Source organism: Cebus imitator, unplaced genomic scaffold (assembly GCF_001604975.1).
Source record: "Cebus imitator isolate Cc_AM_T3 unplaced genomic scaffold, Cebus_imitator-1.0 Scaffold81, whole genome shotgun sequence".
Lineage (NCBI taxonomy): Eukaryota > Metazoa > Chordata > Mammalia > Primates > Cebidae > Cebus > Cebus imitator.
Window position 1 is genome coordinate 1,529,590 of NW_016107396.1, and position 24,441 is coordinate 1,554,030.

The following is a 24,441-nucleotide window of genomic DNA, read 5'->3' on the forward strand; positions in this document are numbered from 1 at the left end:
AAAAAAAAAAAAAAAGAAAAAGATTCAGAAATTTGATTCTATTAAAATAGGCTTCTATACAAGAAAATTACCACAGTGAAAAGAAGAGGTTCACATTGGTGTCATCTGCTTGTAAGGGATGTTTGAGACATTGCTAGCTGCCTTCCTCGACTATACTCCTTTCTTTACTAACACAATCCTGATTTTGTGCCCATTTAGAAATAGCTGTCTCATCGGATGTCCTTTAGAAGTCTCAGTGGTGGTCAATGAGATATGAACTTAGGATTTCTGGGAAGGTTTTACTCCCTGAGTATGGGGTCTGGTCTTTCTTCCCCCACCCTTGAAGTGGACATGATATTTAAAGCTGCAGCAGCTGTCTTGCAGAGGTGAAAATGAGGCTTGTGTTAAAGGCAGCAGAGCGAGAGGGCAAAAAGAAGGCTCGTTTCTCGATGACATCCTTGACTGGGTACAACAGTCATGGCTTGCTTACTCCTGTACTTGTAGTCATATGAGAAAAATGACTTGGGTCTATTCTAGCTAGGCCTTTAGGTGGTCTTGGCCAAGTGGCAATCCTGTTGAAAATAGCCTATATGCTACAAGGATTGAAAGTCTAGATTGTGTGAACAACTGTTATAAATTAACAAGAAAAAGGCAGGTAACCTAGTAGAAAAGTAGAGAATAATTGTACACAGTTCAGAGAACTGGAAACTCAAATGGCCAATAACCCTGAGGCTTACTAGTAGTTAGGCAAATGAAGATTAAAATAGAGACTTTTTCATAACCATCATAATATGATTATAAAAATACCAGTGTTGGGGAAGATTCATGGTTGGTGAGAGTGTAAGTTGGCATAACCATCTTGGAGAACAGTTTGGCAGTGTAAAATTGACCATATCGTACTAGCTAGCAGTTGCACTAGTTATGTACTCTTGAGATTCCTGTACCTATAAGTGAAGGGAAACTCAGAAAGCATGTTTATTGACACATTGATTTTAGCAAAACATTGGTACTAACCTATCCTTCAATTAGGAAAAATAAAGTATATTTTATAAGGAAGTACTATATAGAAGTTAAAATGAGCAAGCTGCATATGAACTACATAGAGCTACATATTAACATATATATACTAAAATACAAAGGACTATGAATATGGTGATAATTTATATAAAATATAAAAGCAATAATGAAACTGTGAAGTACTGTTACTAGCCATTGAGAGATGTGCAAACTCTGATAAATAATTTCTACTCATCAGTGAATTTTCTGGAAGCCTCAAAATTGATTTTTAAAATCCAGCCACCGTTAGGCTGTTTTATACCTTACAAGGTCTTGCCTGCTGGTAATACTGAAACTACTGAGCTGCTCCTAGTCCAGTGGTATAATGTTAACATTTGAAATACTTTGCAAAACATATTCATGTATATTTTTATTTAATTTTATAATAACTCTATGAGAAAGTAGGACAGGTAGGATTTTTATTTTAACTCAAATTAAGTGATGGTAGTTGGACTTGAACTTAACTTTTCTGATTCCTAGTTTAGTTCTTTTTATAATAGTTTCATAGTGGTTTTCCAACACACAATTTAATGTCTGGGTATACTTTACTTATTCAGCAGATTTACTGCTGAAAAAATCATGTGCAAATAAGTGTTTAGAACAAGTGGTATTTTAAATATAACTATAGTGACTTTCTAATTTGAGAGACCCAATGGTGAGTCTTTTTAAGTAAGTAATGGCTTACTAATTTATTGCAATGCGTTTTTGTGTATGTGTGCGTGAATATAGTAGTGTTTTTGTTTTGGTGGTGGTGGTTGTTTTTTTCTTTTTTGAGATGGAGTCTCGCTGTGTCACCCAGGCTGGAGTGCAGTGGCGTGATCTCAGCTCACTGCAATCTCTGCCTCCCGGGATCAAGTGATTCTTATGCCTTAGCCTCCCAAGTAGCTGGGATTACAGGCAAACACTATCACCTTAGTATGCACAGGAATCATCCATGGAGTTTATGAAAAACACAGATTCTCTGACCCCCTTGTTTCTGTTACTGTGTTGATTTCTTAAGGGCTTTGAGTTTTTCTCATTCATTTTGGTATTCTCCACAGTGACCAGCCTGGTGGAGTGTGTGTGTGTGTGTGTGTTTCCTTATTAAGTGCTTAATAAATATTTGCAGGATGACTTCAAGAAGAGCTTCCCAGTAGTGAATACCTGAACAAAATGAATACTGTGTTAATTGTGGACGGAGAATACTGGAAATAATTTAATGCTCTTTCTGGTGTGCTGAAATTGGTTTTCGGTTAAGCTTTTGAAACATTCTTTTTACTGAAAAGATCATTTAAAAACATGATTATTTTAAAATTCCACAGAAGAATTTTGCTGGAAAAGATGTAACAAAGTAACTGAATGGAAAAAAAAAAATCACATTGTTTCACACAATTATCCCAAGCCAGCTTGGAAGTTACAGTTCTCTTCTCAGAGAAGATGTTCTGTAGCCACAAGCTACTGGGAATTGTTCAGCCCATTGGCAGCTACACAGAACACTGCCCTTTTCACCCTGTCCAGCACACAAATGTAGACGATTCGTAGCTGGAACCTATTTTCAAGAAAGTGATGGCTTTATTGAAGCCAAATATTCAGAGTTTCTTATTTAGACACATGAAGGACCTTCAGCACTTTTGCCATATAAAAAGTAAGCCACAGAGACATTCATCTTTTCTGTTTGGTGACGGAGTTTTGCTCTGTCACCCAGGCTGGAGTGTGGTGGTGCAATCTCGGCTCACTGCAACCAGCACCTCCTGGGTTCAAGCGATTCTTCTGCTTCAGCCTCCCAAGTAGCTGGGACTACAGGTGTGTGCCACTACGCCTGGCTAATTTTTTGTATTTTTAGTAGAGATGGGGTTTTACCACGTTAGTCAGGATGGCCTTAATCTCCTGACCTCGTGATCTGCCTGCCTCGGCCTCCCAAAGTGCTGGGATTACAGGCCTGAGCCACCACGTAGGTCCTGACGGTCTTAAAAAAAAAAAGCAGCAAACAAAAAAGGCTGAACTTACTGTGTGTAAATTGCAGATGCAGACATAGCCTGTTTGGTAGTAAGTACATCTCTCTGTCTTGCTCACTCTTTATCCCTCTTCAGTACTAGCTGTGTACTTTGTAATATAGTAACTGTACAATAAACATTAGTTGAACGTAGGTGGAGGTAGGATGAGAATGAACAGAAATCAGTGACCAGTTCTATATTTTTCATGCTAATTTGTTGTTTAGAAGAGTCCAGTTTTAAGATTAGTTTTCTAATAGGGTGAATTTAAAAATGTATCAGTAGTAAAGAGATTCCTTAATTGCCCATTTAGTTTGATTTCAAGTAAATCTTTTCCAGGCTGAATTTTTTTTTTTTTTTTTTTGTTTTTACAGTGGGCCAGGAAACCCATGTTTAAACCGTGAACTTGAGTGCTTTATCTTCTTATGCCAGACCTCTGGATAACCTTGGCCCAATTGTTCTGTTCTTTACTTATTTGAAGTTATTCTTGTGAAGATGTGGACCGTTAACTCAAGAAATCTGTGTTTTTGCTTTTTGGTGATTGTCTTACAGGCTATTTTATGATAGTGATGAACAGCACACAAAACTTCAGACCCTCCAGAGTGAGTTTCCAACAGACTATTTCTTCTAGCTCTTTCCGTACTTTCTCATAAGTAGTATCAATTACAGATGTACTTTGATGATGCTGATAAGCTGATAAACAATAATGTGAAATCTCTTTGATATACTGTTTTGTTTATGGAGGTGAAAGATAGTCTGGTTTACTAGCATTTGTTATTAGCATCTGGTTCACTAGGCAAGCAGTGAATGGAAGCATGTTTACAATTGGTTCCTGCTCCACTGTGCGGTTTATCTATATAAATTGGAAAAATTACCCAAAATAACACTGTGCCTTTTGTAACTAGATATAGGCAAACAGGTCCCTTTATCTACCAGACATCCAAGCATTTTCCTTTGAATTTCTATTTTGAATTCCTTGGTTTGCTTTCTAGATTTCTTTCCTGTGTAATCTATAGGATTTATTTTCCTGGAATAATTTAAAGGTGTGCCTTTGAAAAAAAGTTCTGAATTTGAGTGTATTTTATATTAGTGTTTACGTTGGGCTTTGACTGAAAAATATTCTTTTGATTTTATGTTCTCTTGAATCAAAGTGTAATGGGTCTTGTGTAACCGAATCGAGGTTCCTTTGCTTATCATTTTTGTGTGTGTGGTTTTTGGATAGTTTCTGAAATTGTACCCTTTTGGAGAGGTTGCCTTTGCGTCATTATTGGAACTTGTTTGCAGTTGCAAGTCATTTTTGGAGACAGAAAACGTCCCTTGGAAGATATTGTGCTGATTTTTTTTTTTTTCCCAATCTGTGAATTGTTGAGCTTGGGTCACAGATTGAATTTTGGCATTCAACTCTCCCAGGACAGGGTAGCATCCAGCTTCATTTTGTGAGTGATTACAGATGCCTTTTTACCATTTGGACTTCTTTGTGTTTGAAATAAATGACCAGTCTGTGAAATTTTAAGCCAAATGAGATACAAAGGAATTCCTGGTTTTCAAAGGGTTGTCTCGTCTTCAATTTTGCTTTTAAAAGGCAGCGTTGGCTTCATTTTTAGAAATTAAATACATTATAACTGTTGCATAATTTGCCGCCTCCTACCGTCACCTTCTCTTAAAAATGTGGGTTGATTTTTGTGTACTTAAATAAGAAAGCTGAGAAGCACTTCAGCTTCTTTCTGTGACTTGCTCAAATGCCTTTATGTGTTCCGTAATATTGTAGAAAAACCTCAGATTCAAATGAAAGATATGGTGAGTGAGTGGGCTGCCAGAGGTTTTTCGTTTTTTGATCACACCTATTTTAACTATTTATTTGAGACATGGCAAGTTGAGAATAGTGGGACACCAAGGCACAATGAAGCATCAGGAAATAGCTTCACATATTGCCCATTGCATCCTTGACAATTTGGATAAAACAGAAACAGCTGTGATTCTGAATGCCCTAAAATTTCAAATGTTGGTTTGGCAGACTTTATGAGCTGATTTAATAAATAACTTTGCCCATATGTCTTTGGTGACTTGCTTTCAGTTTTCTTTACAAAAATGCAAAATATTTCTTAATATTCTTTCTTAATACTAAATGAAAAGTTGTTTGCATTTGGCTCTATAAAGCAAAGTAGCCTTGAGATACAGATTTGCCTAGAAATTGACTACATTTTTGTGGGAGAACGGGTGAAAAGGGCAGTTTCCTGTGTTGTTGCCAAAAGGTCTGAACAATTTGTAGTAGCTTGTGGCTAGAAAACAACTTCTCTGAGGCAAAAACAGCAACTCTAAACTGGCTCTGGAGAGGTGTGAGAAAATACTCGTTTTTTTCTACTTGATTATTAGGCTTCATAGAAAATTTCTTTTATAAAGTAAATTTTTAATCTCAACCTCTTGAAACTGGTATTTTAGCTGATTTGGATAAAAGTCTGGGGAGAAATATATTTGGAGTTAGTGCAGGTGGGAAATAATGTGATACTTAAGAAAAACTAGCATTTATATTTTACTTTTATTATAGCCATGTGCTTGTTTGATAATCCATATTTTTCTCCTGCCTTAAGATTGAGGCAAATTTTGGCATCTTAGGTGTGGATTTTACAGGATTGGGTCTTCTATATGTTTTTTTTTTTTTTTTTTTTTTTAAAGAGAGTAAGTTGTTCCTAGAGACAAGGAGATGTATGTATGGGACCCAGGGAATTTTACAGGAGCATCTCTAAGAACTTCCATCTATATGTTTTTTTTTTTTTTCTTTAGTTAACTCATTAGAAGTGTGTTTTCATGGTTCCACTTGGACAATGTCTTCCATTTTGTAGTAAAAGCATGTTTACAAAATATGTGTGACTGCTGGCAGTTGCCATTTATTCGTACTCACAGTGTGCCAGGCACTGTGCTCATGTTCTTATATTGCTTATACCTTTTGCTTCTCTGGATAAGGGAAATAGCTTAGAGAAGGTGTCATGTTAGAGGATGGTTGGAAACAGGATTTGTAGTCCTATCTATGTGTTACTAATTATTGATACAAAATAGTTACTATTACAAATATTCATTTTGTAGAGTAAAATCAGTTGAAGAGGATTCTTGTAGAATGGGCTTGGATATGTGGAATGAAGATAGAGTTGGTTTGACTTGGTTTTAATGTTTTCACTAAATTCTTTGTTGCACTTCTGCCATACCTGAGCACCTGTATACTTAATCATTTAATGTAATTTTGTGGTCTCATTAGCAATTGGCATCACATACACACAATCATGTTTTTATTTAAATACTGCAGACTTTGCTTTGCTTTACTTTGTTGGAATTAATTTTGATTTTTTTCTCTTCCATTGGGGATATCTATTGGTTTTTCATTAAAACACAGGCAGTAGCCCAATAAGGCATGATCTTTTTCTTATCTCAATATTTTGTCCTGTTCATCAACATCAGTTTCTTCTTCACTGTGTGGTTAATAAGTAGCCTGATGTTCATCATCTAGCATAGTGATTTCCAGCCCAGGTGATATTTATTTTCTAGGAGACGTTTTTTATTTCCACAACTTGAGGGTGTACTAGCGGTGTCTAGTGTGTGGCAGTCAGCCATGCTGCTAAATATCCTACAGTTCACAGGGACAGCTCCTCACAGTAAAATGTTGGTATCACGGAGGCTGAGAAACCCTGACTTAGCTAACATAGGGCCTAGGCCAAGTCTGTTAGAAACTCCGACTTCATGAGATTTTTTTTCATAACAAAACAACTCGGTAGTAACTAGGGAAGCTCCCCTGCCCCCAGCCGGAGTCTCCCTCTGTTGCCGAGTCTGGAGTGCAGTGGTGTCATCTCGGTTCACTGCAACCTCTGCCTCCTGGGTTCAAGTGATTCTCATGCCTCAGCCTCCCGAGTAGCTGGGACTCCTGGTGTACGCCACTACGCCCAGCTAATTTTAATATTTTTAATAGAGATAGGGTTTCACCCTGTTGGCCAGGCTAGTCTCAAACTCCTGACCCCAAGTGATCGACCTGCCTTGGTCTCCCAAAATGCTGGATTATCGGCTTGAGCCACAGTGCTTGGCCTGGAAATTTTTTCTCTTCTAGAGGTGGAGGAATAGGATATCCATCTGTTTTCTCACTCAATCCTAACTTAACACACCTTAACTCTACACTGGATTGTCTTTCACTTGCTTCCTGTCTTCACACCTGCTTAGGGAGGTCACAGTTTGACTGCTGTCTGCCATTCTGTTAGCCATGATAGTTGACTGCCTGTTAAGAGTGTTACCTGAACTACCTTAGCTTGGGGTGGGTAGAGAATGAAAGGGAGAGGAATGAAAGGGATACCCACCAAAGAAAAATTTCACTTAAGGCAGTTTTGGCTTGGATGAGGTCCTAGTTTGTCTCCCAGAATTATGTTGAGTACCAGAGAATGCAGTTGTGACTAAGACATAAGTTTAGTGCATGTCTATAGAGTTAAGAATTGATTTGTAAATGGAAAGCCAAAATACAAGGGTTAAATGGAATTTTCAGAAGATCTTGGAAAGAAGAAACTTCTCGGTTAGTATCTAAAAAATATCCACCTTGTTAGTTGAGAAATTCACTGATTTATTTTATTACCTTGGAAGTTCTTGGACCTACGCTTTGTGATTTTGACTAAATTCAAAAAGTTGAAATGAGCAACTTGTAGTGGTCTTTTATGCTTGATGCCTTTGCAGGTGCTTGGGAGTCTGTACTTCCTTTCTTCCCTCCATCCTTTATGAATGGCTCTCAGTTTTACCCTACTTCATCCTCTATTCTTATGTTGTTTTGCATATGACTTTATGTAGATATTTCTCAGAATGGATTGTAATTAGGCGCTTACGTCCTGTGTTCCTCACTAGGCTATGATGTCCTGGCACGGTGCTGATTACATAATAGCCAGTTCCTAATTTTTGAGTGAATGGATGATGGAGGAGAAGGAGAAGCAAACGTCTTAGCAGTCTTAACACTGAATAAGGGAAAATGGTTGGTAGGATGATGAAAAGTCAGGATGCTGAGGAGGGCGCCTGACTAAGTGAGGGTAGGAACTGTTACCTTAGCTTGATCGTCTTGGTGCTGTGCACGTTCCTTTTTGATGTTGGAGGTCTGGATGAGTGAGGCTAAGAGGCCTGTGGTCTTGGCTGTATCTGCAGGTGCAAGAGGTGTTTATGTTTTTCATCTGAGGTTCCTCCAAGCTGAAGAAAGATCTGCCTCTTTGCTGGTATATGGATTTAAACACTCAAGTCTGAGTGTTTTTAAAAAATTAATATTTAATTATAGCCAGGTGCAGTGGCTCACACCTGTGATTCCAGCACTTTGGGAGGCCAAGGCAGGCAGATCACTTGAGGTCAGGAGTTTGAGACCAGCCTGGCCAACATGGCAAAACCACATCTCTACAAAAAATATAAAAATTAGCTGGGCATGGTAGTGTACCCATAATCCCAGGTACATGGGAGGCTGAGACATGAGAATTGCTTGAACCCGGGAGGTGGAGGTTGCAGTGGGTCGATATGGTGCCACTGTACTCCAGCCTGGGTGACAGAGTGAAACTGAATCTCTGAAAAAAATTAATTAGTTTTTTCTTTCTGTCAGGAAGAAAGGGGTTTCAAAGCAATAAAAATGGCCCTTGATGTCTTGCAATGATTGTACAATGACAACACTCTTGTAGCACCTGCAATTCTGGGCTGTGCCTCTTACTGTCTCTTTGGTCAGACATGCTTTCTTAGCCTTCACTTCTACTGGCCCTTGAATTTGAAGAAACATAGCTCCATTTTACCCTGGGGTTTATATGCTTATGTGGATTAGTGTTACCATTAGTGACTTGGGTTAGAATAAATAGTAACTCTGTAATGTGCATGTTTTATTTTTGTTGAATTATATGAAAGCATTTATTAGACACTTGAATTTAATCCGGGGATAATTGTGGGAAAAACTGTTTCTTTCAGCAAAAGGCCTACTAACAGAGTGTTAGTGCTTATCACTTGTGGCCATGTCATTGGATTTGTCCTTGGTAAATTGAACATGCCTGATTGCACAGATCTTGCATGGTTGAACAAATTATATTTGGACAATAAACTGTTATGCCCATCAGTGATTAGGGAGGCAGGACATAGTTGCATATGGACTACTTTGGTAAGAGAATTAAGAGAGAATACTACCAAACATTTTCCTAAAAAGGGAGAAAACAAAAGCACTTTTTGAAAGTAGATTTTCTTGTATTCTTTAATGGTTATATGGCCTTAAACTTATTAATACTACTGAGGCAGATTTTCCTTTTCTTCTAAATGACTAGTGTGTTTTTTTTGGAAGGTGGTCACAGAGTTTGTTAAATAGAATGTTAGATTTTTCCTATTGGAGGATAGTAGTAGTTGGATTGTGGCTGAGAACCTGGGAACATCGAGTTACCAGTGTTATATTTTTTTGAGTCTATAATTTTTTTGCTTTATGTACAGGTGTGAAATAAGTTTCTAGGAGCATGGGAGTGTGGGTTGAGTAGGGAATTCTCATAGGATTTCTGAGGAGTGCTAAGGGTCTGTGTATTAATCTGTTCTCATGCTGCTATGAACAAATACCTGAGACTGGGTAATTTATAAGGAAAAGAGGTTTAATTGACTCACAGTTCCACATGGCTGGGGAGGCCTCGGGAAGCTTACAGTCATGGTGGAAGGCAGCTGTTCACAGGGCAGTAGGAGAGAGAGTGAGCGTCAACTGAAGGGGGAAGGCCATTATAAAACCATCAGATCTCATGAGAACTCACTCACTATCACAAGAACAGCATGGGGGAGCTGCCCCATGATCCACTTATCTCTACCTGGCCCCACCCTTGACACATGGAAATTATTACAATTAAAGGTGAGATTTTAGTGGGAACACAGAACCAAACCATATAATTCCACTCTGGTCCCACCCATATCTCATGTCCACACATTTCAAAACACAATCATGTCCTTCCAGCAGTCCCCCAAAATCTTAACTCATTCCAGCATTAATTTAAAAAGTCCAAGTCTAAAGTCTCATCTGAGACAAGGCAAGTCCCTTTGGCCTATGAGCCTGAAAATCAAAAGCAAGTTAGTTACTTCCTAGATATAATGAGGGTACAGGCATTGGATATCATTCCAAATGGGAAAAATTAACCAAAACAAAGGGGCTGCAGGCCCAAAGCAAGACTGAAATCTAATAGGGCAGTAATTAAACCTTAAGGTTTCAAAACAGTCTCCTTTGACTCCATGTCTCACATCCAGGTCATACTGTTGCAAGAAGTGGGCTCCCATTGCCTTGAGCAGCTCCACTTTTATGGCTTTGCAGGGTACAGCCCCACTCCCAGCTGCATTCATGGGCTTGCATTGAGTGTCTGTGGCTTTTTCAGGCACATGGTGCAATCTGTCATTGAATCTACCATTCTGGGGTCTGGAGGATGGTGGCTGTCTTCTCACAGTTCTACTGAGCAGTACCCCAGTGGGACTTTGTGTAGGGCTCCACCTCTATATTTCCCTTCCGCACTGCCTTAGCCGAGGTTCTCCATCAGGGCTCCACTCCTGCAGCAGACTTCTGCCTGGACATCCAGGCATTTCCTCCAAAATCTAGGTGGAAGTTCCCAAACCTCAGCTTTTAACTTCTGCACACCCACAGGCTCATCACCATGTGGAAGCCACCAAGGCTTGGGGCTTGCATCTCTGAAGCAATGGCCCGAACTGTACCTTGGCCCCTTTTAGCCACCACAGCTGGAGCTAAAGCAGCTGGGACGCAGGGCACATGTACAGAGGCTGCACAGAGCAGGGGGATTCCTGGGCCCAGCCCACAAAACCATTTTTCCCTCCTAGGCCTCTGAGCCTGTGATGGGAAGTGGCTGCTGTAAAGGTCTCTGATATGCCCTGGAGATGTTTTCCACATTGTCTTGGTGATTAATATTTGGCTCCTTGTTGCTCTTGCAAATTTCTGCAGCCAGCTTGAATTTCTCCCCAGAAAATCAGTTTTTATTTTTTATTGCATTGTGAGGCTGCAAATTTTCCAAACTTTTATGCTCTGCTTTCCTTTTAAACATAAATTCCAATTTTAAACCATCTCTTAGTGAATACATAAAACTGAATGCTTTCAGAATAATCCAGGTCATGTTGTGAATGCTTTGCTCCCTGGAAATTTCTTCCACCAGATACCCTAAATAATCTCTCTTAAGTTCAAAGTTTCACAGATGTGTAGGGCACGGGCAAAATGTTACCAGTCTCTTTGCTAAAGCATAGCAAGAGTGACTTTTATTCCAGTTCCCAGCATGTTCCTTGTCTCCATCTGAGACCACCTCGGGTTGGACTTCATTGTCCATATCACTCTCAGCATTTTGGTCTGAGCCATTCAGCAAATATCTAGGAGGTTCCAAACTTTCCCACATTTTCCTGTCATCTTCTGAGCCCTCCAAACTGTTCCAACCTCTGCCTGTTACTTATTTCCAAAGTTGCTTCCACATTTCAGGTATCTTTACAGCAGCACTTCACTTGCAGTACCAATTTATGTATTACTGTGTTTTCATGCTGCTATGAATACCTGAGGCTGGGTAATTTTTAAACGAAAGAAGTTTAATTGACTCACAGTTCCACTTGGCTGGGAAGGCCTCAGGAAACAAAATTATGGTGGAAGACACCTCTTCAAAGGGCAGCAGGAGAGAGAATGAGTGTCGAGTGAAGGGGGAAGCCCCTTCCAAAACCATCATGTCTCGTGAGAACTCACTATCACAAGAACAGCATGCGGGAAACTGTCCACCAGCTCCTGCTGTTGACACAGAGGAATTATTACAATTCAAGGTGAGATCTGAGTTGGGACACAGAGCCAAACCATATCAATCTGCTTAAAGTTTGTGGCTGTGAATTTAAATTGAGAAAAGTTATTGTGACTGTTTTCATTTGGCTGCTTAGGTGCATGTCTGAAGTAAGACCAGAGTTGAATGTAACCATAAAGAGGGTGAATGTGCTGGAGGTAGGGAGGGGCAAAGGAGTTAAGATGTGATGGAGGCCCCTGGGATCCAAGCTGCTGAAGGAGGGGAGTGAAGACTAGGGCAGTGGGAGGGTGGGACGGGCACAGGCTCTTCATGGTTATAGAATTGCTGGAGTTAGGGTTCAAGAGGGATTGAGCTGGAAAGAGAGTTATTCAGAGGCTGGGGTGCATGAAATTGAGATAATTGCAGAATAATAGGTCTAGGGCAGGATTTTTCAAAGCCTGATATTAGAGAGTCACGACAAGCATTTAAAAAAAATGAAGTAGAATAAACTTGAGAGTCAGGGCTTCATCTAAGTCATATAGAACTTTTAATGAATCTTTTTTTGTTTTAGACAGAGTCTCACTCTGTCACCCAGTCTGGAATTCAGTGGTGTGATATCAGCTTACTGCAGCCTCTACCTCCTGGGTTCAAGCAATTTTCCTGCCTCAGACTTCTGAGTAGCTGGAAATACAGGCACGTGCCACTAGCCCCTGCTAATTTTTTTTTTTTTTTTGTATTTTTAGTAGACATAGGGTTTCGTTATGTTGTCTAGGCTGGTCTGTAACTCCTGACCTCAAATGATCCGCTTGCCTCGGCTTCCCCAAGTGCTGGAATTACATGTGTGAGCCACTGTGCCTGGTCTTAAGTGAATTTAAAAAGAAGTTGGTCGGGCGCGGTGGGTCACGCCTGTAATCTCAGCACTTTGGGAGGCCAAGGTGGGCATATCACTTGAAGTCAGGAGTTCGAGACCAGCCTGGCCAACATGGTGAAACCTTGTCTCTATGAAAAAATACAAAAATTAGTTGGCTGTGTTGGTGGGTTCCTGTAATCCCAGCTACTCGGGAGGATGAGGCACGGGGATTGCTTGAACCTGGGAGGGAGGCAGAGGTTGCAGTGAGCCGAGATCAAGCCAGTGTACTTCAGCGTGGGTGACAGAGCGAGACTCCATCTCAAATACACACACACACACACACACACACACACACACACACACACACACACACACACACAGAGGCACTCACAAATAGAAATAGGGATTCCTCTTTGGGAAAGGAAAGAAAAAGGGAAAGGGAGGAAAGAGGTGCTTCCTTTTTTCTGGCTGAGGCAATCTGCTGTCTGGGAGAAGGCTTTCTGAGTAGAAGGGTTGGGGCTGGATTTAGGAGGAACTCCCCAAGTTTAGCCTTCAGTGTTGGTCAGAGTGATCACATTGTCATTTAAAATGGTTGTTTCCATTAAAATTGGGTGTGTTTACTATGTGTTTGTGAACTGCCTTGGGATGTAAATATTTCCCTCTGGGTCACAGTTTGAAAAATTTGAAAGCCAGTGCTTTGGGGTATGACTTTGGGAATGGGTAACTGAGATGGTGAGAACAGGATCACTGAGATTTGCCTTTTAAGTAGGAGCACACACACACACCTCTGCCCTGTGCCTTAGAGAAAGGAGCAGGAATATGGGTAATGACTAAAAACTGTTTAAATTTGGAATACATTATATATGTGAAGGCTTGGCTTGAGGTTCTGGCTCCCCACAACACCCCCCTTTCCACTGACTTTAAACCTTGTAGGGTGATGGGGAAAAGCATGACCCAGAGAGACTGGTTGAACTTTGGCTCCACATAATGATCTCCAGCTTCACTGTCAGACTGGGGGAAATAGATTAGACAGATGTCAGGGTCTGGGGCATTTCTAACATCTTCTGAGTGTGTGCCTGTAATCCCAGCTACTCAGGAGGCTGAGGCAGGAGAATTGCCTGAACCCAGGAGGCGGAGGTTGCGGTGAGCCGAGATCGCGCCATTGCACTCCAGCCTGGGTAACGAGCAAAACTCCATCCCCCCCCCCAAAAAAAAAAAAAAAGCTACACAGTGAGGAGAGGGGACTTTTGATGTGCTTTGGGTCATAGGGAGAGAGCTTTCTGGAACATAGTTATGTGGTTGCCTACAAAACACATCACCAGCAGTAGATAATTGAAAACTAATTTTTAGAGGGTTGTGAAGGTAAAAAAAAAACTGTGAAAGATCAAGTAAGCACCGTCTTGGGAATTGCAAGATAGGAGTTGCAGCTTCTTCCTTTTTCTGTTGTCTTGACTGCTTTAAATATATCTGTATTAGCATTGACGTCTGAGTGTGATTTTTGCCTTTGCCTTTGGAATGTAAGTAAAAATGGACAAACATATTTGGGCTTTTCTTATTCATCTCTTTATTGCTATGATTAGTAAAATCTTGATAGAAAGTTGCAAAGCTTTGTGTTACTTTCTAGACTGAATTTGAAAGGTAAAGAATCTAGTTTCTCTTTGTACAGGACTGTCTTGGACAGATATTGGCAGGGGGAAGCAGGAGGGCTACATTCGGTATCTCCTAAAAGGAAGGGAAAGGTGACCAGGGAGTTGCATAGTGGGGTGATTTGGGCAGAGGCTTAGATTTCTGTAGCCCTTAACACTTAGTCTGAGTTCACACCCTATCTCCTTTTCAGGGACCCTCTTTCTGGGTGGGTTCCTTGCTGGAGGAGTGGGGGGGTAAAGATTCTGCATTGCACTGCTGGCATAAATGGAGGGTATACATCTTCCTCTGGAGAGCACACGTGTGCAAGTTGGAACTCCTTATCGCATGCTTTCCTTAGAAGTGTTGTTAGGAGTTGTGGTTTTCAAGTACTTTCAGATGTGTTAATAGATTAATTGAACTTCGGTAGGCTTAGAGAATGAATACTCCCTTTAATGACTGTTTCTGTAAAGAGAGAAAATAATAACAGTAGCTAACATTTATTGAGTGTTTATGTCAAGAAACTGTTATCCTACCTGCTTTGTTTTAGATTTCCTTAACCTCATTTTACAGATTGAGGATTGAAGCTTACACCCCCAGGTTCACTTTTGTCATTCTGGGTCGGTTGGTCTCACTCCCCCACTGTGCCCACCCCTTCTTCAATCAAGCCTTCACTCCATCTGGTGTTGGGGAGTATGTATAGTTCTTTTTTCAAGCTGGTGACTCAAAATCAGGCTTTTGGAATACAACCTATCATGAGTCAGGGACTGTCTATAGATAGGCAGGCAGAATGAGTCTGCCAGATATATTAAATAAAGGTTTAGAGCTGCTAAAGTTTGGCCTTCCGAGGGATCCCTGACAATATTTGATGCTGTGTTCTATAAAAAGTTTAAAGCTGATAAGTTGTAAGTACAGGGCTTCCGAAGCAGAGCACAGTCGAATATGAGTGTGTTTTATGTTAAACAGTGCTGGGTGGGCTCAGAGATTCAAGCTGCAAGCTGCATTCCAGGCACAGTTCAGGCCCATGGCTGGTAATGACATCACCTCCACAGGTGCCAAATTATTTTCCTCTTTTTTCTGATATAGCCTGCTCAAGCTTTTTTTTAAAAAAAAGGAAAAAAAATGTTTAAGTATTGCTGGGAGATTCTGTTGTGAAAATAAGTATGAAATCCAATTCTGGGCGTGTGTGTAGAAGTAGGGAGATGACAATCCGATGGTTTTTGAAAACCATACAGTCCCAGAAATTCCAGTTTTAGGTTACTTGCGTTCAGTCACTCCCAAGAGGTTTTTGTGAGGAGGGGTGGGAGTGGACGATGGGATTTTAGACTAGATGAGAGAAGTAGTAATGGAAAAACAAAGTTGTGGGTTTGCCCCTTCCATTTTCCCTCTGATTGAAGACTGGGCTTACAGTGTTTCTAAGGTAACTCTCATGTGCTGTGTATTTCGAAGAGGCCAAAGAGCTCTGATTCAAAATGTCGAGCTTGGATTCAAGGGATTGGATCTTTTTATATGTTTATTAACTAGAATTGGAAATAGAGCAGCACAAATAATAAAATGAGAGCTGGCCTTATTTCCACTTTCACTGTTAATATTCTATTGTTTTTATCTTTGTACCCTACATTCATGGCTTATGGAATGAATGCTTAAGTCAACACATATTTTTGTGCATTTCACAAAGTGAGGCTTATATTCTGGTTTTGTTGTGATTTTTCACTCAATGTTATTTTGTGTACTCTGCAATGCCAAGTGATTTTTTTTTTTTTTTTTGAGTTGGAGTTTTGCTGTTGTTACCCAGGCTGGAGTGCAGTGGCGTGATCTTGGCTCACTGCAACTTCCGCCTTCTGGTTTGAAGTGATTCTTCTACTGCAGCCTCCTGAGTAGCTGGGATTACAGGTGTCCACCACTATGCCCAGCTAATTTTTGTATTTTCCGTAGAGACATCGTTTAACCATGTTGGACAGGCTGGTCTCAAACTCCTGACCTCGTGATCCCAAACACTTGCTTCGGCCTTCCAAAGTGCTGGGATTACAGGCATGAGCCACTGCACCTTGCCGTGATTTTTTTTTTTAATGTAGAATTTTATAACTAAGTGACACTTAAAAGGAGATAACTAATCCCTCCTCCTTTAATTTTACTGATTAGGAAATTTAGTAAAGTGAAATAAAATGACTCCTTAAGCTGCTATTACTTTCATAGTTGGAATTAGAATTGGTTCCATCTATTCCAGAACATTTTTCGCTATATCATTCTGGCTGTTTTACTGTATCTACTGGGGAAAATTTATAAAGTATTGTTTTCCTCTAGGATAACTTAAAAGATCATTGACCCAGAGGGTTAAATCCAGCTAACTATAACTTTGAATGTTAAAAAAAAGTGAGAAGTAGAGACCACCCAAACATAGCTATTTAGTTAATTTGGCCCAACTGATTGGGAGAAGTTTGAAAACCATTATGATGTGGCTGGATTGTTGCCATTTTAGGGTTATTTGATGTGAACCTCAAAGAAATAGAGGTTAAAAACACATAGGCCTATCTGAAGTATTTCTCTTCTGCTATATGAAAACCAATAAATCCATTAAAGCTTTTTAAATGATTTTGCCAGAGCAACTATCATTTCACATGCCAAATTCCTTTTACTCTGGAATGTATTGGCTTCAGTTTGCTGAATTCCCATAGGAATTTGTAGCTGTGTAATTCCTTTAGCAATTGCTAACACACAGTCTTATGGCCTTCGTTGTAATGTCACCTTGAAACCCGTTTATTAATGTTAACTTTCCATGAGGTTGTCTGTGTTATTGGTCTAGGTTATGAGCTCCTCAGGGTCAAGGCTGTTGTTCTGCCATCCGCCTTGTTTCTTCTTTCTTTTCTTCGCTTTCCCTTGACTCCATAGTGCTAGCAGAGTCTTGTAAGTTCTCAGTATTATTGCTATGACTTGTTAAAAGTGTTCTGAGTGCATTCGAGGATAATTTGAAGACAAGGTCTCTTCTCTCTGTGAGTTTATAATTGTGCTGGCACTGATGATTGAAGGAATACCTCTGAAGAATAAGCAAGTCTGGCATGATTGGCACACTTTCATTCAACAGGTAAAGTTCTTTTTGAGGCAGTCATCATGGCTTCAGAGTCACCTTTGTTTCCATCTGACCTTAGTCTAAATCTAGAAAAATATATATATGATGGCTCAGGTGAATTTGGTGAGATGTGAAGGAATGACTGACAAATAGATGACGGAGAATCATTAGTTTTGCTTGGAAAAATTCTTCCACAGAAATCTTTAGAATATTAAATTTGGTATCCTAAAGACTTACTGACGATTTTGTGCATTTCTTGGCCTTCTTTATTATTATTATTTTTTTTTGAGATGAAGTTTCACTCTTGTTACCCAGGCTGGAGTGCAATGACGTGATCTCGGCTCACCGCAACCTCCGCCTCCTGGGTTCAGGCAATTCTTCTGCCTCAACCTCCTGAGTAGCTGTGATTACAGGCACACGCCACCATGCCAGACGGGTGGATCACTAGGTCAAGAGATCGAGACCATCTTGGCTTGCTTTATTTTGAGGGAAAAAGTGAAGCTGGCGTGGGGGCAATGGAGAAATTTAGTTTTGAAAGTCTCAGGACAGCAGGGAAAAAAAAGGAAGTAACTTTGTTGCCAGGATCTAATTATAGGTAGGGAAAGAGGGAAAGGAAGAAAGAATGGAAAGAGATCAAGAAATACGTGGGATAAACAGCCAAATATTAGGGTGGGGACTAAATCTGAATGTCATTTTGCAAAGTTGATTATACTTTTGGTTCTTTTCCAGAAGGTTTTCAAATGCATGGGGTGGGTGGGGAAGCTCCAGTAGAGATGACAACTTAAGTGTTGGAGAAAGATGACAGAAACTAGCTTGAGTGGCTAGAGTAGGAAGAAACAGAACTAAAAAAAAGAATTCTTTTTTTCTGCGGGCACTCTGCACTTCTTATAATGCTGTACTTAACTTGTTCTCTAGTGTTACACCAAAAAGTTTGTTCAGTGTAATATAAAGAATCTCTGTTTTGACTGACTGCTTGCTTGCACATGCCTGCTCACACTTACACACTCTTTCTTGTTCTTTCTTTCCCTTTCACACACATACACTCTCTCTCTCTCTCTCTCTCTCTCTCTCTCAGGTGCTTGCCTCAGAGTAGGCACTGGAGCTCTCCCTGTCCCTTAACTTGTTCACCATGGAAGTGTTAGGACATAGGTGTGACTGATTCCATGAGCTTCGCGGAAAAGCAGCCACACCGCTTTATAGTCTAAGCACACTTGAGTGATAGTGTGTACGCACACATGTACGCCTTCTTCTCAAAAAGGAGAAGTGTATAGTTGTGATATACTTGACAGAAAGTTTCTTGTGTTGCTAGAGCGGGATCTCATTTCTGTTGGGTAGTCTTTGTTTGTTATTCATTATATTTAAGTAATAATGGAGCTGCATTCTCTCCAGATCATTTGGAATCATTTTTCATCTGTTTTTGCTTGGTTCTGAAACAAAGAGTAAAATAATTTGGGAATTAATTTCATGATTGGAAAAGCAGCTCTGCTTCCTAAAGATATTTGTGTTTACCTTTGGGCTCTATTATCAGTCTCATTATTTCCTGACCCAGCCAGGGCTGGGCTGCCTCTGACTTAAGCACTAGGACTGGATTGTGTCAGCACTATACTTAAGGTGTTTATCCTAATCCAGGCGTCCTTGGATTGCACGGTGCCAGCAAGAGAGGTGGTAGCAGTGATCACAGCCCTGGCTGCAGGTGTGAGTTCTGAGGAGATCTATGATTTACCCAGTGAATTTATTACTGATAAATGTGAGTTGATGTTTTCCTTGGGATCTCTGTTGTGGGGCAAGTGTTATTTCTGTTATATACAGTGTTATTCTCCCCAAATGGAAGGAATAGCTGGGAATTCTGTTTCATAGGGTGCTATTAACTGGTTGATATATGGTATAGATTTGGATTTTTGGTAGTTGGGTTGGTCAGATTTCCTGGAAGACAGCTTGTATTTTTCTTCCTAAAAGTTATGTGTAACCATTACAAATTATATTTGAGGGGTTGCAGAAGAAAAACGTAATAGTGGACTTCTTGTCTTATGCCTCAGTTGTGAGCTTTCCTGGATAGGCAGCCTTCACTTTTCCAGCCATTCCGTGTTCCTATTTTCTGCTGTGATTTTAGTACCAACTTGATCAGTGTGGAAGATCCTCCTTACCCCAGTCTTGTAAATGTTATACACAGATGAGAGATTTTAATGATGCCTGTATTAAAAAAAAAAAAAAAAAGCCATGGTTCCACATCTTTATAGTCTGTTTTCCTCTATAGGAAATTGGAAGGTCACAGTCAGAGGTACATTGGGAAGACAAAGATAAAAAGAGGAAAGTATTTTTGGTAAAAATGAACCCCATTTGAGAAAACACTGAGGGCTAAATTCATTCAGGAACACGAGCTTATCACCTAATTGATCTCAGCTCATTGCCTGGTTGATTTAACATGTTTATGCAAATGAGAAATAACCAGCAAATATTTTTTACCGGGAGGTTATATTTCTACCTTTGCTCAGGATATTCTAAAAAACTGATCTTTCAGTCAATTAGCTCAGTCTAAAATTTCTTTGATTCTCTAATATCTGCAAAATAAAGGGTTAGCTAAGTTATTTTCTTGTGTCCCTTCCAGATCTAAAATTAATAGGATTCAAGAGGATTGTATATCCCTCAATTAATTTTAGCATGTATTCTAGAGACATTTCTAGTTTCTTCTTGCTTTCTTACAATTGGTTATCTTTTTGAAACTAGTGACCCAGTAGGCCAATCTTAATCCATGAGAAGTAATCATGCAGGGTGAAGATAGTAAATACCGTGCTTCCCACATTTTCTTAATATGAATCTTAAGAGACAGCATGAAATTTCTTACTGTAAATGTGCCAAAATAATATTTGTTGTAATAGAATGCTATTTGACCTAATATTATAATAACTTTGTTGAATCATGAAGGTGATTTTCTTCGATAATATAAGAGTATAATGCCTAGAATGGTTTGAAAACTTAGGTGACTTAGGTATACTGGATTTTTCTTCTTATTATTTCTCTCTGCCCAAGATATATTAAGTAGAACTTTGTGCAAAAGGGTATATTTGGTTGCTGTGGTGCATACGGAGATAAGTAAGACAGACTTGTTTGCTAAGGTGGGTAAGATTGGCGCATTGGGCCCGGAGTATAGGAAGGTGCTGAGCTCTGAAAGAGGGGTAGGAGACGCTGTGGGATCTGGGAGAGAGAAGAACAGCATTGAGCCAGGGTAGGCAGGGAAGTCTGGCAAAGCCATAGCCTGGTAACTAGACTCTATGGTGGCGGTGATTATGGGCATTCTACTTGGGTGGTGTCTTTTGGGAAGTGGCTTGATGATTGAGCCTGGAGACAGTGGCTTTTACCTCCAGAATGATAGCATTCATCCTGGGCAGAACTGAGCAGAAAGGCTGGAAAGGAGAGTCAGGCCAGAGGGTGGAGGATTCTATTCCAGGTAGAAGAATTGCTTGCTGGGTTTACTTTCTCTACTCAGTAAAGTCACTGAGATTTCCCGCACAGATGAATGATGTGATCAGACCTGGAGTTTAGGAAGATTAGTTGGTTAACAGTGTTCTGGGATTCATAGTAGGATTAACAGTTTATGAAACAAATAGTCATAGGGAGAAAAATTTACCTGTTGGTAACTTATTTACTGGTTTTATTTACTCTAATCAGAGTCTACTGTTTGTAACTATGACTGAAGTTTTTTTTTCACAATACAGAGGCCATCAAATAGTTTTTTAGAGTACTGTCCACTGAAGATAACTAAGCACATAAACCTCAGATAAAGTGAGGAATAATCAGTTTATATCCTGATTATCATCTTTCTCCATCCAATGTATTCAGATATATTTATTTTGTAATTAATCCTAACTCTAATCATTCCTTCTCTTTGTTTTTTTTTCATAAGATATTTCTTAAGCTACTCTCTTAACAGTGTTTTGAAAGTGTTACTTGGTTGATCATGCGTGGGTATATCCCAATTTCCCTACACCCCCAGTTAATTAAGCAACCAGCTCCATTTTTGTATGGTGTTATAGGAAAGTTCTTACTCTATTTTTTAAAAGAATTTGTCCTTAATCCATATGAAAGTTATTTGATGTTGATAGTCTTAGAATTCAAAGTATCTTGGAAAGAAAGTAAAAGTCTCATAGCTAGTAAGTGAAGGAGCTGGAATTGAAACTCAGATCTGCCCGTTGGCTAAGCTATGTTATATCTCTAGGCCTCAATTTCCTTACCTGTAAAATGCAGTCATTGGTAGTACGTTTCTCATAAGGTGGTCATGAGAAATTAAATGAAATGATACATGTAGATTACTTATCATAATACTGTTATTGCTTGTTTAGAAACTACTTTAACAAGATGCAGTGCTTATGAATCCAAAATTAATTCTGATAAGTAATTTTATTTTTTGATTTTTTTAGTTATAATTTTGTTTGCAATTACTTGATTTTTAAAACATTAGGTGCTCTCATATACAGTAATGAGTGAAACTTGTGTCCTCAATAGTTTCTTTTAATTCTTCCCTACAGACTGTCATTCTCCATGCTTAGCTCTGTTTTGTGTTAATTTTCACTGCCTTCCCCCCCCTGAAATGCAATAGTCCTGTAGTGTCCTACTGGAAACATTGTTCTCTTTGTTAGGGCTAAAGAAGTGCCTTTGTCACTCCTTTGAGACATTCTGCAGATGCCATTTTGCCGTCCTGAAAAATATGTCCCTGTCCGCCTTGTGCTCTGTTTAATTGTTCGTGTATTGTGCTTGATATTTTAATGAAGTCATAGAGAAAATTTGACAGTAATACTTGTCATATAACAAAGAAAGGCTCTTTTTTGATTTAATGTAGATATGTGTTCCCTGATCCCTTGGTAGCTCTGTGTGGTCTGAAAGTAGATCCTCCCCTGCTCTTAGATGTGACCTCAGATGGTTGATGCTTTTCGACTACTTCATAGGAAACTGTTAAAACAACTTCTGAGCAGGAACTCTTAAGTCTTTTGTTGATGTGTATTGCTTTTTAAAGACCTCTTAATTTACATGATCTTAATAGCATTTTAAGTGGCTAGTACACTCTCTAATTTGCTAAGTGGCTTTAATCCTTGTATTAAGAACTAGGGGAAAAATCTGCTGGGAAATTGCTGTGATAAATCCAGGAAATTCCTTTCATTCTTTTAAACCCAGTTAAAATCTAACTTAAAGAAAAGTCCTCTGATGTAACAGTGTCTGAAAGCTTCTTGGAGTCCAGTGATTTCTTGTATATAGTGCCAAGCTCAAAGAGGAATTGTATGAATGTACCTCTGTGTTTTTGGTAAATTTATACCACATGGCACAGTACCAGTTTATTATAATTTTGCTGGGACTTAGTCATCCTATTTTGTACTGCCCTTAAAACTGTTAAGGAGTATAGAATTAAAGGGAGAAAATCCTGTTTTTAAAAATGTCAATGGACTTTATTTAAATTATTGAAAATTATAACACATGTTCAGTGCAGAAAACTTGGTAACAGAAAAATGCAAATAAAGCCAAATTTCCAGGTGCCCACATTTCAGGAATAATTTACCTTTACCATTTTAGTTGAACATTTCCAGTCTCTTGTCTTTGAATATTTCACATAGGTTAAAACGACAGCATTATACTTTTACATTTGGTTGTTTTCCCTTGGCAAAATAGGGTGATGAGTCGCCATAAATTCTTAAGGTAGTAGAACTTAAATTTGGAAGTATTAATCTGTTGGGCAATCATTCATTCATTAGATGGACTCATTTGAAAGTCCACAGTTTGTAGACAGTGTGTACATTTATTGCCTACAGAATATGTTGTCAGAAAGAGATAGGCTAGTCATTTCGGATGTTTTCCAGGATCATATAAGTGTAACAAGTCTGTATGATAACTCTTAAGAAGGCTTTGAAGCAAGTAAACATCTGATCACAAAAGCCCTGACCTGTCCTGGAGAGCCGGCTCACTGGTTTCCAACAAGAGCTGATTCTGTGCTGGCCTGACTCCTGTCATCTGGGGCAGAGGTACACAGAGGTTCCAGTATTTGTTTATGTCTGGGCATTGGTTGGGATTGTGTTATAGAATGATTCCAAGCTCTTGGTCATGCCATTGCATCTGTTTCTTTTAAAGATAAATATACAATTGGTACAGGAGAGATCTTGTCACAGTAAACTTTATGGCAGAAACAAACTCTTTATATGGATGTTCTTTTGTAACTAAGGGGTCTAAGTGAGAGGAAACCCTCCAAGGAGACTCAAATACTGGGGCCAGTCCCTCTTCACAGAAGAGACAAAGTGTGTCTGGCTCCCTTATTACTCTGAAGTCTGATGGGAAGAATATTTTACTTTTGATATACAGATAATAAAGCAGGAAAAACAAATTTCCTTATCTTATAGCTGTGCTGTCGAATTTACGTGTTCCAATATGGTTAACCTGGAATTTTAGGGGCAATGGGAGGAGCTAGAAAGGGATTGGAAAGGAGGATATGACAGAGTTCCAAATTATGGCTGAACTCAGACTGCTTGAACAGAAGTAGTCTAGAGTGAGGTTGACCATAGGAGGAGGAAGGGATCAGGCAGATTGTGACAAGGGGGAAGTTAGGTGTAGCAGCTAAGTTAATTTTTATGAGTGCTACATTTCACCTTTTTGGTCCAATGTATAGTATGGACTATGAACCCTGAATATCTGAGACAGGTCTCAGTCAGTTTAGAAAGTTTGTTTTGCCAAGGTTAAAGATGTACACTCATGACACAGCCTCAGGAAGTCCTGACAACATGTGCCCATGGTGGTCAGAGCACAGTTTGGTTTTATACATTTTATCTTATTTTATTATCATTTTTGAAACAGAGTCTCACTCCAGCCCAGGCTGGAATGCAGTGATGCAGTCTCGGCTCACTGCAACCTCTGCCTCCTGGGTTCAAGCAATTCTTCTGCCTCAGCCTCCCAGGTAGCTGGGATTATAGGCGTACGCCACTATGCCTGGCAAATTTTTGTGTTTTTTAGTAGAGATGGGGTTTCACCAAGTTGGCCAGGCTGGACTCGAATTCCTGACATCAGGTGATCTGCCTGCCTCGGCCTACCAAAGTGCTGGGGTTACAGGAGTGAGCCACTGTGCCTGGCCTGTTTTATATATTTTAGAGAGACTTAAGACATCAGTCAACATAT

General features: G+C 39.6%; 1 protein-coding gene across 33 annotated transcripts in view; it reads left to right on the plus strand.

The window, feature by feature from the left end:
• EPB41L2 (erythrocyte membrane protein band 4.1 like 2) overlaps positions 1-24,441 on the plus strand; it is a 232,406-nt gene that overhangs the window by 43,785 nt on the left and 164,180 nt on the right. Inside the window, exon 1 of one of the 33 annotated variants that reach the window (XM_037740206.1) lies at positions 3,486-3,607. The exons of 30 other annotated variants lie outside the window; for them this stretch is intronic. The gene's annotated coding sequence lies outside the window, so the exon portion shown is untranslated. Of the gene's footprint in view, positions 1-3,485; positions 3,608-18,899; positions 19,043-24,441 lie in introns of those variants that run through there. 2 more of the 33 variants (XM_037740223.1, XM_037740205.1) reach the window with 2 other exon arrangements.